At 28.5% G+C, this 16,677-nt stretch overlaps 1 protein-coding gene across 1 annotated transcript in view; it reads right to left on the bottom strand.

Annotated features, from left to right (window-relative positions):
- LOC122504153 (headcase protein) overlaps positions 1 to 16,677 on the bottom strand; it is a 272,373-nt gene that overhangs the window by 253,754 nt on the left and 1,942 nt on the right. The window lies entirely within an intron of this gene.

Genomic DNA, 16,677 nt, shown 5'->3' with positions numbered 1-16,677 from the left:
CGATATTTGAAATTTAATTAATACCCGCTCGCTACTGAGAATAAACATTATGAAATTTCAACATTTTTTCAGCTCATCTTTCGCTATATTATAATCCTAGAATATCTAATCATTCTTCAAATATTTGTTCTATTAAGGCAAATTGAAACTAATACCCTCGTTATTTTATTTGCAAATTATCTTTTCAAAATTTACACTCGTTTTAATGACAAAATAGAAGATTATTATAAAAAAAAGAAAAAAAACAAAACTGAAAATTATACAGAACAAATTACTTTATAAATTAACAATAATAATAGAAATCATAATATTTACTAAATAATTATAATTAATTATAATAGTAATTAATAATTAACCACAACTCAATAAATTAATTTTTTTGCTAATTACTTTTTTAATTAATTGCAATTATTAATAATTAATAAATAATAATCAACAATAATTCAATAAACTACTATAAATTTTTTGTATTATTAATTACTTTAATTATTAATTTTTAATTTTAATTATTAAAAAAATTACTATAATTAATTACTTTCAAGAAAATACAATATGAAATTACATTCCAAGAAAAAAAGACAAAAAAGAAACCAAATTGGAAATTACAAAGAACAAAATTACATTTTTAATAATAAATATATATACCAATCGACAATTTCGAGAGTGTTTAATTACATTTTTACACTTAACGAATCGAGTTTTTCTGCTGACTTTTTTCTTTTAAAAACAAGATAAACTCTAAGGTCACTTGAGATCCAATTTTACTGACGTAAACGTGAACTCAACTCAAACTAGATATCACGTCAGGGCCGGATTTACCGCGGGGCCAGTGGGGCCGTCGCCCCAGGGCCTCCACCATTTAAGGCCTCCACCAACTCAAATACAAATTTCATGATTTTTGCTCGTGTTTAAAAATTCTCTGCTCGTGTTTAAAAAAATATTCTCCAGGTCATAATTTACGACCTTAGTAACGTTTGAAGAAATTACTTTCTTTTAATTCGCCACCTTGCGATCGTTGTGCTCAAGGTGGTGGTCCTTTTTAGAACTATCTGTTTGTTCAAAATCTGAACCTTCTCCTGACATCACAGTTCCTAGAACTATATGTCTATATATATATATATCAATCAACACTGTTTATTATCTCCAGATGCTTTGTAGTTAGACCTCCATTTTGCTTTTGCTTTAATAAGAAAATCGTGATCGAATTAAATAAAATTTGTAAATGTAAAGTATATATACGAGAAGAGATGTAGTTTATTGAATATCCTATTGTTTTAACGTGGACAGACAGCAGTGTGAAATTTATAGTGTCGTTTTTGGGTTAAGTTTTGTGTATTATACTTACACTGTAAAAAGTCCTAAAAATATTACATAGTTTAAAAGTGTCATATTTTACAGACAATGGTAAAAATGCTGCATTAATTAAGGTTATGTTGTCACATTAAATGTAGGACTTTTCATTTTTCAGGAAAATGTGACACTTTCAAACCGCAATAGTTTTAGAATTTTTTACGGTGTAATCATGTATTTTTTTGCACATAACCTTACCTAAGGGATGGAAATTATGAACTGTATCTTATTTTAGTTCTACATGCAAGATTATTTCCATTTTGAAGTCTAATAAAATATATTGTAGTCAGGCCTGATTGTAGTGTTTGTGTTCGAATTTCAAATATTTTGTATGGAAAATACAGTAAGTATTACCTGTTAATAAAGGTTATTGAGATAAACACTTAGTTCTTAATTGTAATTTTTATCGTTATTTATAGAGCAGATTAAAATGTACAATCGAAGTGAAGATCGACATAAATCTCGGCGAAGTTTTCAAAGTGGTGCGCAAAAAAGGAAAATTGCTGCAGAAAAAGAACAAAAATTTGAACAGATACTTTGTAAAACTCCAAAAATAAGCAATTATTTTATTGATTCCAAAATTCCTGAACCTGCGAATATCGATAAACCAACTACTACTTCAAGTTCAACTATTTCTCAATTTGATGAAACTGAATCAAAAATTGACGCCACTAACAACAGAAATCCTGAAGTCACAAGTAACGAACAACCATCTACTTCTTCTTCCAGTTCAAATATTTCAAAATTTGATGAAGTTGAAATAAAATTGGCCACCACTGCACACTTGGAGAAGATATCGGATAATCTTAATTTTACGACTGATATAGGTCTTTGGAAAGAACCTTTCACAGACGATATAATTAACTTTTGGATTAAAAAAGGTTCAACTGAATTACAAAACTGCGACGAGGAAACTATCTCTAAATTGTCTGCTACTCAGACAACACAAAATGTGAATGAGAGTAAAAGAAAATGCACATCAAGTCTCTTTTATCGAACTAATCAAAACAAAGAAGTAGTTAATCGGTTTTGGTTATGTTTTTCACCATCTACCGGAAAAATATATTGTTTCTTATGCAAATTATTGTCAACTTCAACGTATGTAGCATTAGGTAAAGAAGGCTACTGTGATTGGAAACATGCATCGGAACGTGTACGTCAACATGAACTGTCGAAGAATCACTTGAATTCAGTTATAGTTTTTTCAACGCGTTTAAATGAAGTAAATTGTATTGACCGTAAACTTCAAGAACAAGTAAGTATTTACTTCTAAATTGTTGAGTGCCATGTGTTAATAAAATATAGAACCACAAAGTTTAATTTTTGATAAAAATTTGCTTGCTTAGTTGCTTTCATTATAAATTCGAATTTTCATTAAATAAAATTTTTAAAAGCTTGCTATAACAAAACTTTAAATAGTAGGTAACAATAACAAACATTTTTGGTTCTATAACAATCTAATTTTTCTGTGTAATAAATTATGAGCAATACTAATAACATAACAATTTACATTAACTGGGTTATTAGGCCTCTGAAGTAGCTGGATATTGGCGAGAAGTCCTTAAAAGAGTTGTAAGCACCGTTACATTTATTGCTGAGCGTGGACTAGCTTTCCGAGGTCTTGATGAAATTATTGGTTCGCCAAATAATGGAAATTTTTTGGGAATTATGGAATTAATTTCTCAGTTTGATCCTTTTCTTGCTGCTCATATGAAAGAATATGGAAATAAAGGAAGTGGCCACACAAGTTATTTATCATCAACAGTAGTCGAAGACATCATTTTCCTTATGGGCAAAGAAGTATTGCGTGAAATAGTCGCTCGCATAAAAATAGCAAAATACTATTCTATATCAGTTGATTCTACGGCTGATGAAGGACACATTGATCAATTAACGGTAGTTATACGATACGTGGAAAATTTGAATCCAGTAGAACGTTTTTTAACTTTTATTCCGAATTGTGGCCATACCGGCAAAGATATGGCTCAAGCTCTTCTTGAGTTTTTAAGTAAACAAAGTTTGAACATAATGGACTGTCGAAGTCAGTCTTTTGATAATGCAGCAAATATGAGTGGCAAATATAAAGGTATGCAGGCTTTAATAAAGGTGGAAAATCCTCTAGCTGAACATCTTCCATGCTTTGCTCATTCATTGAATTTAGTAGGAAAATCAGCTGCTAATACGTGCCTTGCTGCAGTTCTTTTTTTTAGCTTTGTCCAAGAACTTTTTGTATTTTTCACCAATTCGACTGCACGACATAAAATCCTAATTGAGAAATTATCCTCTTCGAAAACAAAGGGTAACTTCTATACTTTAAAGAAATTAAGCGATACTAGATGGTCATGTCGGGCCGATGCCACTAAAGCTCTGGCTTATGGTTATAAACCTATTCAAGATTCATTAGCTCAAATTTATGATGACGTCGAACAAAAAAGTATCGTAAGAAACGAAGCTCTCGGTCTTTTGCAAAAAATGTCTAAACTTGAAACTACAATTTATATTAAATTTTGGCATGATATACTTGAAAGGTTCAATTCAACAAATAAAATTCTGCAAAGTTCCACAATGATTCTGTCTACAGCTGTTAACGGACTCAAGTCTTTAAAAACATTTGTAGAATCGAAAAGAGATTCATTCGAAACGTACGAAATAGCGGGTAAGGAATTATCTAATACTGAAGAGTATGAATCTGTACGTGTGAGAAGACCAAGTGTGAAGCTCCGACCTCTTGATTATGGACAAGCACCTGCAGTTCAATTATCGGCGAGAGACAAATTTCGAACCGAATGTTTTCTTCCGGTTATTGACCAATTAAATTTGGCATTGGCTGAACGAATAATGGCTTATGAGGCTATTTGTGAAAGATTCGGGTTCTTGGCCGAATTGAATGATATAGAACCTTGCGAATTAGAAATAAAAGCAAATAATCTTGTAGACGCCTATCCTGAAGATCTCGAACGGAATCTGACAAATGAACTTGTTCACCTTGTGGCTTTTTCTAAGCAATATGAAAAAAGGGAGGGAGAATCTACAGAAGTATTCCTTTATAGATTAATTTTAGAAAATAATTTTAAGTCATCATTTTGCAATGCAGAAATAGCTCTTCGCATATACCTGACCTTAATGGTGACCAATTGCAGTGGAGAAAGGTCATTTTCTAAGATGAAAATAATAAAAAACAGATTGCGAACTAGCATGGGACAAAATCGTTTAGAAAATCTAACGCTTCTAAGTTTGGAAAATGACATCCTTCGCAACTTGAGTTTTAATCAAATTATAGATGATTTTGCCAAAGAAAAATCACGTAAAGTTCATCTTTGATTAATATAAGAAGTAAAAAAATAAAAAATCACCAATTATTTTATAATTTCATATGTACGTATTTTTTCTAAAAAAATAAATGCACTTATGTCATTTAATGACATTTCCTTTCAACTAATTATAATTTAATATTTCCTTACATTAAACAAAATTTTAGAAAGGGCCTCCACATAAATTTAGCCCTGGGGCCTCCACAACTGTAAATCCGGCCCTGTATCACGTACTGAATTATTACTACGTAAGATCACGTTAACCTTCTCCGCGGCTATGAGAGTAAAGGAATGCATTCACATTATTGTATTAGGTCAAGTTTATTACACAAAACTGCAATTCGTGCAATTTCTTATCATTAATCATTTTTTAATTTCTTAAATTCCCATCAAAAAATGAGAATATGTCTTTTGTGAACTTATATGCAAACTTTCACTTTTTCTGCGCTATTTTTAAAATATATTTTTAGAATTTACGTAAAATTGCAAAAAAAAGAAAAAAATGACAGATAAGAAAAAATTATATCTTTAAATCTTAATAATTGAATTTTAATTAAAAATTTCACTATAAAATCGATAATATTAATTTTGTTTATTAAACGTAATAGTTGAATTAAAAATTACAAAAAATAAATATAATTCAATTTCCATCTAAACTTTATAAATTATTAAACTGTGTCTCGTGTGTTATATTTTTAAAAATATTTTATACTTTTTTGTAATTTGTTTTAATTACTTACTAATTCTGTTAATTAATTTGTTTATAATTAAATTCTTTGTAGTTACCTTTTTTAATAAAAAAACTTAAATATAATTGTTTATTTTACACGCTTTAAAATTTTCATTTTTAAAGTTAAGTAAGTTTTATACAATTTGTAATTATTTAATCTGTTTTATATAATTCAGAACTGTTAAAGTACATTAAAGTATGGTTTATTAAATTTTATGCAAAATAAAATTTAGAAAAAAAGAATAATTTTACATTAATTTTTGTCAGTGAATATGAATCGTTCAAGTAAAGAATATTTTTTCTCGATCTTGTTTTTTTAACAAAAAAAATTATATTTATATCACTTAAAAATATACAATATGTACTATTATAAAAATTATAATTTTATGAGTGGAAATTTTTTTAATTTCATACATTAAAATTCTAAATGAATTAATTTTTTTCCAAATTATAGAAATTAATTATTATAATTTAATTATAATCACAATTAATAATAATTATAATTTAAATCATTATTAATCAGATCACAATTAATAATTTTGCGTCAAGTATTAAAAAAAGAATTTATAAAGTTTCAAAATATTTCATTTAAGTTTTTAATTGTTATTGCAGTCAGAACAGTTTTTCAAAATAGTAAAAAAAATATTTCCCTCATTTGAATGTTCTTAATTTTTGGAGCATTTCGATAATGGGTTTTGAATTAAATTTTAAATTTGAAAAAGAAATAAACCAATTTGAACATTCAGAATTTTAGCGACATAAAAACTTGATAATTATTTTTCGAAATTCCAGAAAGAAATTAAATTTTCTCCCGCACAACTTTTGTTTTAAGGAAAAATTTATTTCTTTAAAACTAATAAAAAAAACTTCACTCCAATATATAATGTTATTGCAATATGGTCTTTCGTATTAAGGTTTTTTTTCTCTTCCCAGGATTGAAAAAAAAGTGTTTGGGGAGCGAGAAAAGCTATAAACACATTGAGAACTTTCCAAGTTACTTTTTTTTCTCTACTTTGAATTTTATTTCTTGCTGCCAAACAGAGTTCTTTAGAATTCAATCCTGGATCTCCTTAAAAGTGCTCGTACACAGACTTCTGTCGCAAAATGCAATGAAAAACTGGTTGAAATTTTTTCAAACACGAACACACAAAAAAAAGAAGAAAAAAAATATTCTCAAGTTACCAACTTTGAATGTGAAGCACACCCAGAGAAAAAAGTTATTTATTTTAACTAAAAGTGTATATTTAAGAAAAATTTATTTGTTGCAAATAAATATTTTATTTAAAATAAATAAACTAATATTTATTTCAAATAAATGCACTAATTAATCTAAAATAAAGAAATATATTTGCAATTTATGAAATAGTATATTTGTAGCAAATAAAAAATATATTTGATTCAAATAAATGTTTGTTTGACTTATAAGTAGACGCCTGCGCATATTGCATTGCTATAGTAAAACAATAAGATGTTTTGCTTTTAACAGTTTAACGCGTACAATTATAAGAGGTTTATTCATCATGAATAGTTAACAAATTTAATTGATTTAAGTACAGAATTTTTCTTTTTAAGTGAAAATTTTAATTAGTACAAAGTAACAGATTTGTATGTGATTTCATTTACATTTTAGTGTCTTATTTGAGATTTTGTGAGAAAAATGTGACAGTGGACTTTTACATATGAAGTGAAAAAGTAAAGTAAAATGACTAACAATAAAAAAACCTGACTTTATTTAACAAATATTCTTATAAAAATAAACATTTATTTTAATGAATATTAAAAGTTCCATTAGTGATTGTGATTGTTAAATTTATTTGAAGGTTATAAGTGAATTTTAATATTTTAGAATGCTTACAGGATTTATTAAAATGAAAAGTGTTTTTTATTTGTTCTAAATATAAAATATATTTAAAGAAAATATAAAATTTTTTTCATTTAAATAAAAATGGATATTTAAACGAAATATATTAATTCAAATAAAAAATATTATTTGAGCTAAATAAAAGTTTAGTTGGTTCTGTGACAAATATCCTTTTTTATTTGTTTGAAATAAATTTTATTTAATTCAAATAAATCATTTCTCTAGGTGCAGGCATTACCTGATTCGAAGAAAGTGATTTGAACTTGTTAAGTCAAACTGGTATATACACGGAGAGACCCACATTCGTAAAAATTACTAAAAACGGTTGCAATGACCGGAAATAAGGGGACTTTTAGCATAATGTACTACAGAATTAGATAAATTTACAAAAGAAATAGATAAATTTGCTACATTGAAATAGCAAGTTTTAATATTTTGTGTAAGAGTTGTAAATGTAGCGAAAATTGATTATAGTTTTCTCTAATTTAATTAGACAAAATCTGACAAATGAAAACATTTTCCACTAAAATCTTCTATCCACTGTAGTAATTTTTGGTGAGCAAGTGTGGCTAGCGAGTGCAGTCATATGGCGCCTGTATTTCTATTGGTTGCTAACCTCGTCAATCTCCGTAAATGAGCCGATGCCTTCCGATCATTGACAGTGACTATGTTTCGCGTATGTAAAATAAATTTGGATATTATCTACAATAATTAAATATAAAGTGAAACGTAGGTCGTTCGGTATCTCAGAAATTGACCATTATAAATTAATAAATTTTGCATTTATTCCTGTCCCAAGAAGTATGTCTTATAATAAGTTGTTAAAAGTAAACTGCTTTCTCGTAAGTGCTGTAAATTTTCATCATTCAATATATAAGGAAACAAAGATGTATACTTTCAGTGAAATTCGTTGTCGTGCGTGCAGTTGTGTATTAGTGTATTAATTAACCGCGTCTATACATATAAGTGAAATAAACATGTGTGTGTCTTCAAATATTTATCCAACAACAAATATATAAGTGTGTGAGTGTGTGTGTCTGTGTATGTAAAAATCCTTCCAGTTTACCTCCACTAGTCAAGAATTGACGGGAAACCGGCGACAAAAATCCGTATTTTTTCCTTTCACTCTTTCTTTCTGCATTTACAACGACTATAGTAATTTTACGTACACAATGTTTCTGAGTTTTACTACAGTTGTTTGGAACTATTGGACGAAATAGTAAGAAACTTTGCTAATTTGGTGAACATTTGTCGGGATTAGTGACTTAGTGTAGAAAATAGTAAAAAATACAAAAAGTCCCCTTATTTCCGGTGGTTGCAATGTGAATATAGTAAATTCTAGTGTGATTTTATACAAAAATTAGTAATCTCGGTCTCTCCGTGTACAATTAAGTAAATCTACAAATAATTTTTTCTTCCTGTATACTTCACGGAAGGGAAAAAAAATACTTTTTCCAAATTATAATGTATCTAAAGTTCTGAACTCTGAAATGAAAGAAATTTATTTATTTCTTCAAATTTAAATTTTGCTTAGTATTCAGATTATGTCCCAACATCGAAAACTTTACTATTTAACGATCAAAATGTAACTAATTTCACCTAGGAAGTTTAAAACTTTGTCAGAGTATTTTTTTGAACTTAAAAACTTCGAAAAAATCGGTTTATTCTTTTCGGTTTCGTTAAAATAATTCTGTTTGGGACACACTAACTTCAGGGACCTAACGTACATTAAAAATTTATTTTAATAAAATAAATTTTGACCAAAATGTAATAAATGATACAATTTCCAATTATATTTGCAACTATGCCCAAGTAGAAATGTAATACTGGCATAGTACTGATCTTGTACTGACTGCCAGTATTGCAGTACTGACTCCAGTACTAAGTCAGTACTGGGAAAACCCTGGCTGGTAACGCTGTCCAGTACTGATTTTTACCGGCGGTCAGTATAAGCTCCTTATTTAATTATTAAAGCATGGGGAGTAATTTATTGAATACTAATAATTATTATTAGTATTAATTATTATTAATTAATTATTAGAATTCCTTTTATTAAAATAAGTTTAAAAAAAATATTTTTCTTATTTCTTCATTATTTACTTAAATCTTATTTATTTAAATTAATGACTATATTATTATTATTACTGGTTATTAATTATTTAAACTTATACTTTATGTAACACTGTTAAGAATTATACACAAAACACTTAAAACTAAGACGGAAAAATATCGCACGCACGGGGGACCGAACCCTAGACCTCGAGGACGCAAGTCGAATACACATACCGCATAGCCACGCAAGCTCGGGAGTTATCTCGCATAAACTTCCTTTTGAATTGTGGGACCGATATATACAGTGCTTTAATAATAAATCCACTGCATATTATATTTATTTCAAGAAAAATTATTATACATATATCTTTATATACATTTTATCAAGTCATTATGTAGTAATTAATAGATACATCATAATAATATGGTAAAAATTATTAATATAATTATTTATTTATTATTTATAATCTAATTATTTATTAAAATAATAATAAAAAAAAATTTATTTAAGAAAAATTTTTGTTAAATAAATAAATAAAAATATATATACAGCTTTAAAAAATAAAATTTTTTTATTATTAATAATACGTAATAATTCTAAAAATAATTAATTAATAATAATTTATTATTATATTATTAAAATATATCTATTAGTTAATAATAAATTAATAAAATGTTTGATATTATTGTTGATGAATAATGTTTTTACAAATCTTTGCAAATATTTTAATTGTTAATAAATCAAACGATGTTTAATGTTTAATTACATTATAACAAATTTTGATTGTTTTTTTAACTCCTTCGCAGTACTGATTTAGTGTTAAGCCAGTTTTCTGCCAGTACTGATTTTAGAACTTTTCTAACTCCGACATAGTACTGATTCGGTTTTGGAGTCAGTATACTCCCAGTACTGATCGGGTTCCGAAAGTCAGTACCGACGGTCAGTACTGAGTCAGTACCATGTCGGTGTTTAACTCCGTCCTAACTCCGGACATTTCTACTTGGGTGTCTACAATCCAAATTTAAAAAATAAAATTTCAAAGTGTATATCTAATCAACCGAATTCTATAATCCAAACCCAAAAGAATCCATAGACAAAATACAAGCGCCTATAAATCCAAACTTTTCCAAAAAAAAAAATACAAATTTCGCATACCTGTGATTTAAAATCAGGATTTTTATCGTTAACCCACGCGCGCAACTAAAAAACAAAGTACTAAACAAACTCTTTGCATTGAATAAATCTCGCGCTTTGCAAAAATCAAATTTGAATATAAAATTGACATGTTTACCGTGTGCAGACTGCATATGTGTCACCCTCGTCTCTCATTTCCCATTGGATATGCATACATATATATATACTTGAAGCATTTCGCGTTATTTTTGAGGATTCGAATTTATTCAACGTAAATTCATTTTTTTTTCTCGCGTCGCACATATATACACACCTTAAACTCCGCACATATAGAATATATAGTATATACACAATGTAGCAATGGACGTATTCGGGAGCCGCAATGCGACCTATAAATTTCTCTTCTTGCTCGTGTTTGCCTCTTTTGCCAAGGGGTTGCTACGACCCCATGCGCACCGTATATATAACCATACGAAACGGTTCACGGTCGCCCAACGTGGTGTTTTAACCAGAAATAAATTGTGCCGAAATAGTTTAGGCTTTTAGGAAGACGATTCTCAACGTCTTTCATTGCAATTCTTACCCTCGTTTCTTTTCAACTTTTATATATATATAGTATGTACACGTATATATTCCACACACGTCGCATATGTGGTGTGTGCCATTTTACTTGATCGCTATGTAATTGCTTACGAGAGTGTGAAGGTTTCGAGAACCCAAATTTTCTGAGGCACCCCTAAAGTTTCATCCCTTTTCTCTGTAGTATATATATAGATGCCTGATGTTTTTCGCTTTTTCGCTTTCAAGACTCTCTCCCTTCTGCGATTCGTCATTTTTCCGTCAAGACCAACTCAGTCATTATGATATTTCATTCCTATATCATACGCATGTGTTAAATCTTCTTCCCCATCACCCCTTTTTTCCTACTTTCCAACACTTTTTCTACTTTTCTTCTACAACATGTAAATTTTGTTACGTAATGAGTGTTCCTCCTTAATAGTAATCATTTTTGAGTAAGAGAATATTGTGTCGCTTTCGGTGAAAGGGACCTTGAATGACAAAGAATTATAGGTTACGTTTAGGAAATTTTTTACTACAATAGTAAAATTTAAACAAAAAGCATCCTGCCAATAGGAAAGTTGAATGAGAGAATACAAAAGTGAAGTAAGCGATTGTCCAACTGTCACTTGAATTCAAGAGCCGAAATCGAGAAAAGCATAAAAATCACTGGACTATTACAGGGTTGCTACGCTTTTGCTCATTTCAAATTCCCAGACTTTTCCATGTTTTTTTTCAAAGATTAGAAAATTTTCTGACATTTCCAGGTTGCATGGCAACCCTTTATTAATTGTGGATTAATTAAACAAACCTTTGGAACTTTTAAACAATTTCCTCCAATTTTATCATTATTATCATAGTGATACCTTAGTGATATTACAAGTGAAAATTAAAGAAGTTTTCAAAAAAATCAAGTTTTAAAGGTCTCTGAATTCGTCGTCGACGCCTAGTATCAAAAATTTTGTTCTCAAAGAGCCAAATAATAATGTTTTCCAAAGTTCAAATCATGCCCAAGAAACTTTTAACTACCCAGGTGAATGAAAACAGCCCAAAAGTATTAAAAAGTAGTTTTCGACGCTCAGTGTCGCTAAAATTTCACGAATCTCTAGATAATTGTTCTTCGTTTATAAAGCAAAGCGTCAAGTACCTTGTTTGTATGGAGAACCGACAATAAATGTACAATCCTACACCTATAAAAAAAATCAAGAGAAATAGACATAATTTTTGATTCCTAACACGTGAATGAATTTCACGACGCACATAATCGTTGAGAATGTTATTGCGGTGTATATATTCATTCGACGCAACTGACCTTGAAGGATGCAACAGCGACTCATGGCCCTGAAGTTGTGGCCACGGTCAAGGCTATAGACTTGTAACACGGGGACCCATCGCGAAACCGGTGTTTCGCCATATAGGCAGCAACTCAACCATCGAACCACCTAAAACTCCCCATGCAAGTTTCATTTTGCTTTCGAACAGGACCAAAGACTACTTTGCGGGCTTCTTCGGGACCCGCATAACAAAAACATGTAGCAGAGTCGCTTTATTATTATTTTTTCCCTTTTTTTATAACCACCACTTGGAATCCGGTTTTGACTTTAAAAATCAAAGCAAGGTCGACTCGTTGTCTCTCTCCCCACGAAAATTTTCTCATCCTCTTCTTCGAAATCAAAAACTTTTAGATAAAAGGGATGAGAGTTCGCCATAAAGGATCAAAATTTCAAAAAAATTTATCATTTCATTGTCATGTTAAAGTAGTTTACGCATTAGAGTACTTGTCATGAAGAGATCATCATTTTTTACACCATGTCATTATCTCCCCCATCAAAAAAAAAAAAAATGGAGAAAGGGGGATCATAATAAACTTGACGAAATTGATCTATCTCACTTTCCCTCTGATATACCAAACTTGTCACTTCCTTGAAAATTTCTTATCATTTTCAAATAATCTGCTGAAAATCGGTTGAAAAATTCCATTTTAAAAAGAACTGAAAATCTCTAAGAAACTAAGACTTTCTATAAAACATTTCGGGATTGTTTCTAACAAAAAATGTGTTAAATTCTTTGTATTTCAATAAATAGAGAGCGAAGATAAATTCACAAGTGCAATTCAATAATCCTATGTCAAGGGGTGGAAAGGAATTTCTCGGGAACAAGGGAAAATATCTTTTGGATATTTGCAACCTTGTTAAATTACAGCAACCCCTCGAAAGAAATTAAATTCCAAAGAGCAAGCAATCTTCATGGGTTGACCCTTATCTCGACTACCATAAAATTGGGGTGAAAATGAAGAAGGCAATACCTCACTTCTGATCACGATTTCAACCTTGACCTTAGGGCTAGTTACATCAAACATCCAATCAATCTTACTAAAAAGAGTTAACTTGTAATGACAAAGAAACATAAATTCCACACTTCACATAAGAAGATTACTCTCGTAACTTATATAACACAACACACTAAACAAATACACAACAAACTAAAATGCAAAATACACTAAAATGCATAATACACTAAATAGGTATACAGAATACAATAGACAAATACGAAACAAAGAGAAATGTATTTTCAACAATAATATCTAAATTCCGGCATAATCGAACAATCTCATCCAAATAGAATTTTTACAGATTTCAATCTATAATTAACAAAGAATATACGAAGGTGTCTCGCCTTAATATTCCCCGATGGAGATTATAAAAGGTACGAGTTTTTCATAAAGCAAAATGAAAGTCGTAGATTTTATATCGAGTTTGATGGAGCGTATAGCAAATCGAAAGAGTATATTATAACGACAAACAGAAATAGGACAGGTTTCCAAAGCAAAATCTATTTATAGAATATAGAGTCTCGTCAACTATATGGGAGGGACAAGACACTATTTCTCTCCTACATATACTCACCATAGAGTATAGAGACTATAGTTAAATGTTTGTTATCTTTCTTTTTTTTTGTCCACGCCTCTGTCTAGTACAATCTACTACTCTCTTGCAAGCAGACCTACGCACCTTCGAGGTACGAACCTACGTTCATTCATGCGTGCGTGAATACCAATATCGTATATAAGGATTCTCAACAAATGAGAATCCAAGGCGCCATTAAACTCCCAACAACAATGAATCATACCGGAAATTATCCAACCCTCTTCCTTGAAATTTCCCCTATTCGTTCAGTTTTAAAAAAAACACCCATGAACTTTAATAAACAATTTCGAAAATCTACGCCAAAAAGAGAAAAAATTTTATTCAAAAAAACATGAAAACTTATATTTCATACAAATTCTTTACAGTACACATAAGTCTTTGAATAAATAATTTTCATGCATTTGCCAGAAACATTGATTCATTTTTCTCAGCGTTTATATAAAACAGTCTCTTGTAAAAAAACTAAATCATTATCTCGTTAAATATTCACTTTTTTTATATTTTATTTCCATGTACAGAGAGCTTTTCAAAAATTTAGATCCTGAGAAGTTTGTTTTACTGGAACGTTTTGAATTTTAAGTAAATTCGAATTATTAATTAATTCCTTAATAGCAAAAGTCGCCCTCTCTAAATCTGAATTAGTGATGATCCATAAGTCCTGAATGTTCAAGTAAGAACGAAATTTTTTGCCGACATAAATATTTTCGAAAATGCAGTGAAAAGCAAAAATATAAATAGTTCAGGAACTAGTCGTACACTAATTTGAATAATTAAATTAGTGAACATTTCTAATAATTATGCACTAAAACTTTGGTAAGAACTTAAATTTACTGAATTGTAAAATTTTACTACAAAATAGTTCAGATTTAATTTTTAAATTTTCAATTCAAACTAATAGACGACTTTTTACTAATTCAGATTTAGAGAGCTGCTGATGGTAATTATTATCGTTTTTAATTAATTAAGAATCGAGGGAATTTTGGAATATAGAAATTTAAAACTACATTTTTAATGGCAATGTAAAATTCATGCCGAACATAATGATTTGTTTAATAATTGACTAAGAAAATTTTTATCTAAAAGGTATAGTATTCAATTATTCACCCTCATATTCATTTGAATAATTAAAAAAAAAATTATACAAACTCAACTAAAATTTTTTCAAGAGTATATTTAATTCAATTTTGCAATATTTTCTCCAAAACAATTTAAAAATTTGATGTCTTTTTAAGGTTTTCGAAGATTTATTATAAACCCAATTTTATACCCAAAAACAGCCAAAAGAACCGATTTTATTAAAAACCTAAAACTAACAATGACTAAAAATGACCATTCACTTAACGATAATATTAACTAGACAAATTTCGAAATATTCTAAAACGAAAACAATGATCAACTCAATTTACAAACTATTATTAGGTATCTTAATTAGACATGAAAATTTAAATCACGAATCTTAATTTAAAGATAGAAAAAAAACTAAAATATAAACAAAAATCAAATACCTGAAATAAAAATAAAGTCTATCAGTCTCCTAAAATGCTTTTTGTATTTAAATATCGTGGGAACTTGGGCCTTACATTGCGCAATGGGAACAATAAATGTGACCTTGAAATGCCTGACACGAAAACAAACACACACGATCTTCATTGCAATACAAGGAACACACATTCAAGGAGAATACAAAACAAATATATAATTTTTAAATTTGGAAATCTTTCGAAAATTCAAAAACGCACACTAAATTATATTATCTTTTAAATAAAAAAAATAGTCTTTCAAAATCTAACCCTATAATTACGACAAATTTCACTACGAAATGCAATTTGAAAACAACGAACAGGATACTAATGAAAAAAAAGAATGGATTTGTTCTATTCAATATACAAAGAGATTGGACGCGAAAAAAATGTTGAAATTAAAATTCTATTTTTTATTTATTAGAATGCAATTCAATTCGGATAATCTTTTATTTTATCACAATAAAATTTTTTTCTATATTATTCTAAACTTTTAGCTATTTGCTTGCATAATCAGATTTTTTCATAATTATTAAGTTATTTTTGCAATTTTTTCTGTAAAAGTTTGATTAATTTTTTATAGTTTTATAAGTTTGTAGTTTTTTTTTTTTTTTTTTTTTTTTTTTTTTTAAAGTTTTTTATAGTTTTAAGTTCTGATTGTTCAAATGAACGAAAAATTTTTGTAAAAATATTTTCACAAATTACTGATTGTAATAAAAATTAAAAACTCAAATGTTATATTTAAAGTTTAACTTCTTTAAAAATTTTATTTTATTCTTTTGACAGTGACGCAAAAATATTGCAATAAAAAATTAATTTGAAGAAGAAATAAATAAATTTCGTTCATTTAAAAGTTCAAAACTGTATATTTTTATTTATCACGTATATGATTATTTATATTTTTTTTATTAATTCTATTGATAAAAATTAATCCTTCAATTTTAATAATGTAATTAATTTTAATAGAATACGTAAGAAAAAAGTAAAAATTGTGAAATTCTGATTCAAAGTTAAAATAATTCATAATAAATAAAGTATCAAAAAAAATAAATAAAATTCTAAGTAAGCTTAATTTCGTGAAATAAAGTCTCAAATTTGATTGATAAGATAAAAATAATATCAACGAGCAAAGTTGTGCTTCAAGCATTCTATGAATTTGATAAAACTATTTTGTTATCTTAATTAAAAATTGCAACATGTAAATATTTTTTTTACCATCGCCTCAGTTTATAA

This window comes from Leptopilina heterotoma, unplaced genomic scaffold, assembly GCF_015476425.1.
Source record: "Leptopilina heterotoma isolate Lh14 unplaced genomic scaffold, ASM1547642v1 Lhet_281, whole genome shotgun sequence".
Classification (NCBI taxonomy): domain Eukaryota; kingdom Metazoa; phylum Arthropoda; class Insecta; order Hymenoptera; family Figitidae; genus Leptopilina; species Leptopilina heterotoma.
This window is presented reverse-complemented; position numbering and strand designations above follow the sequence as displayed.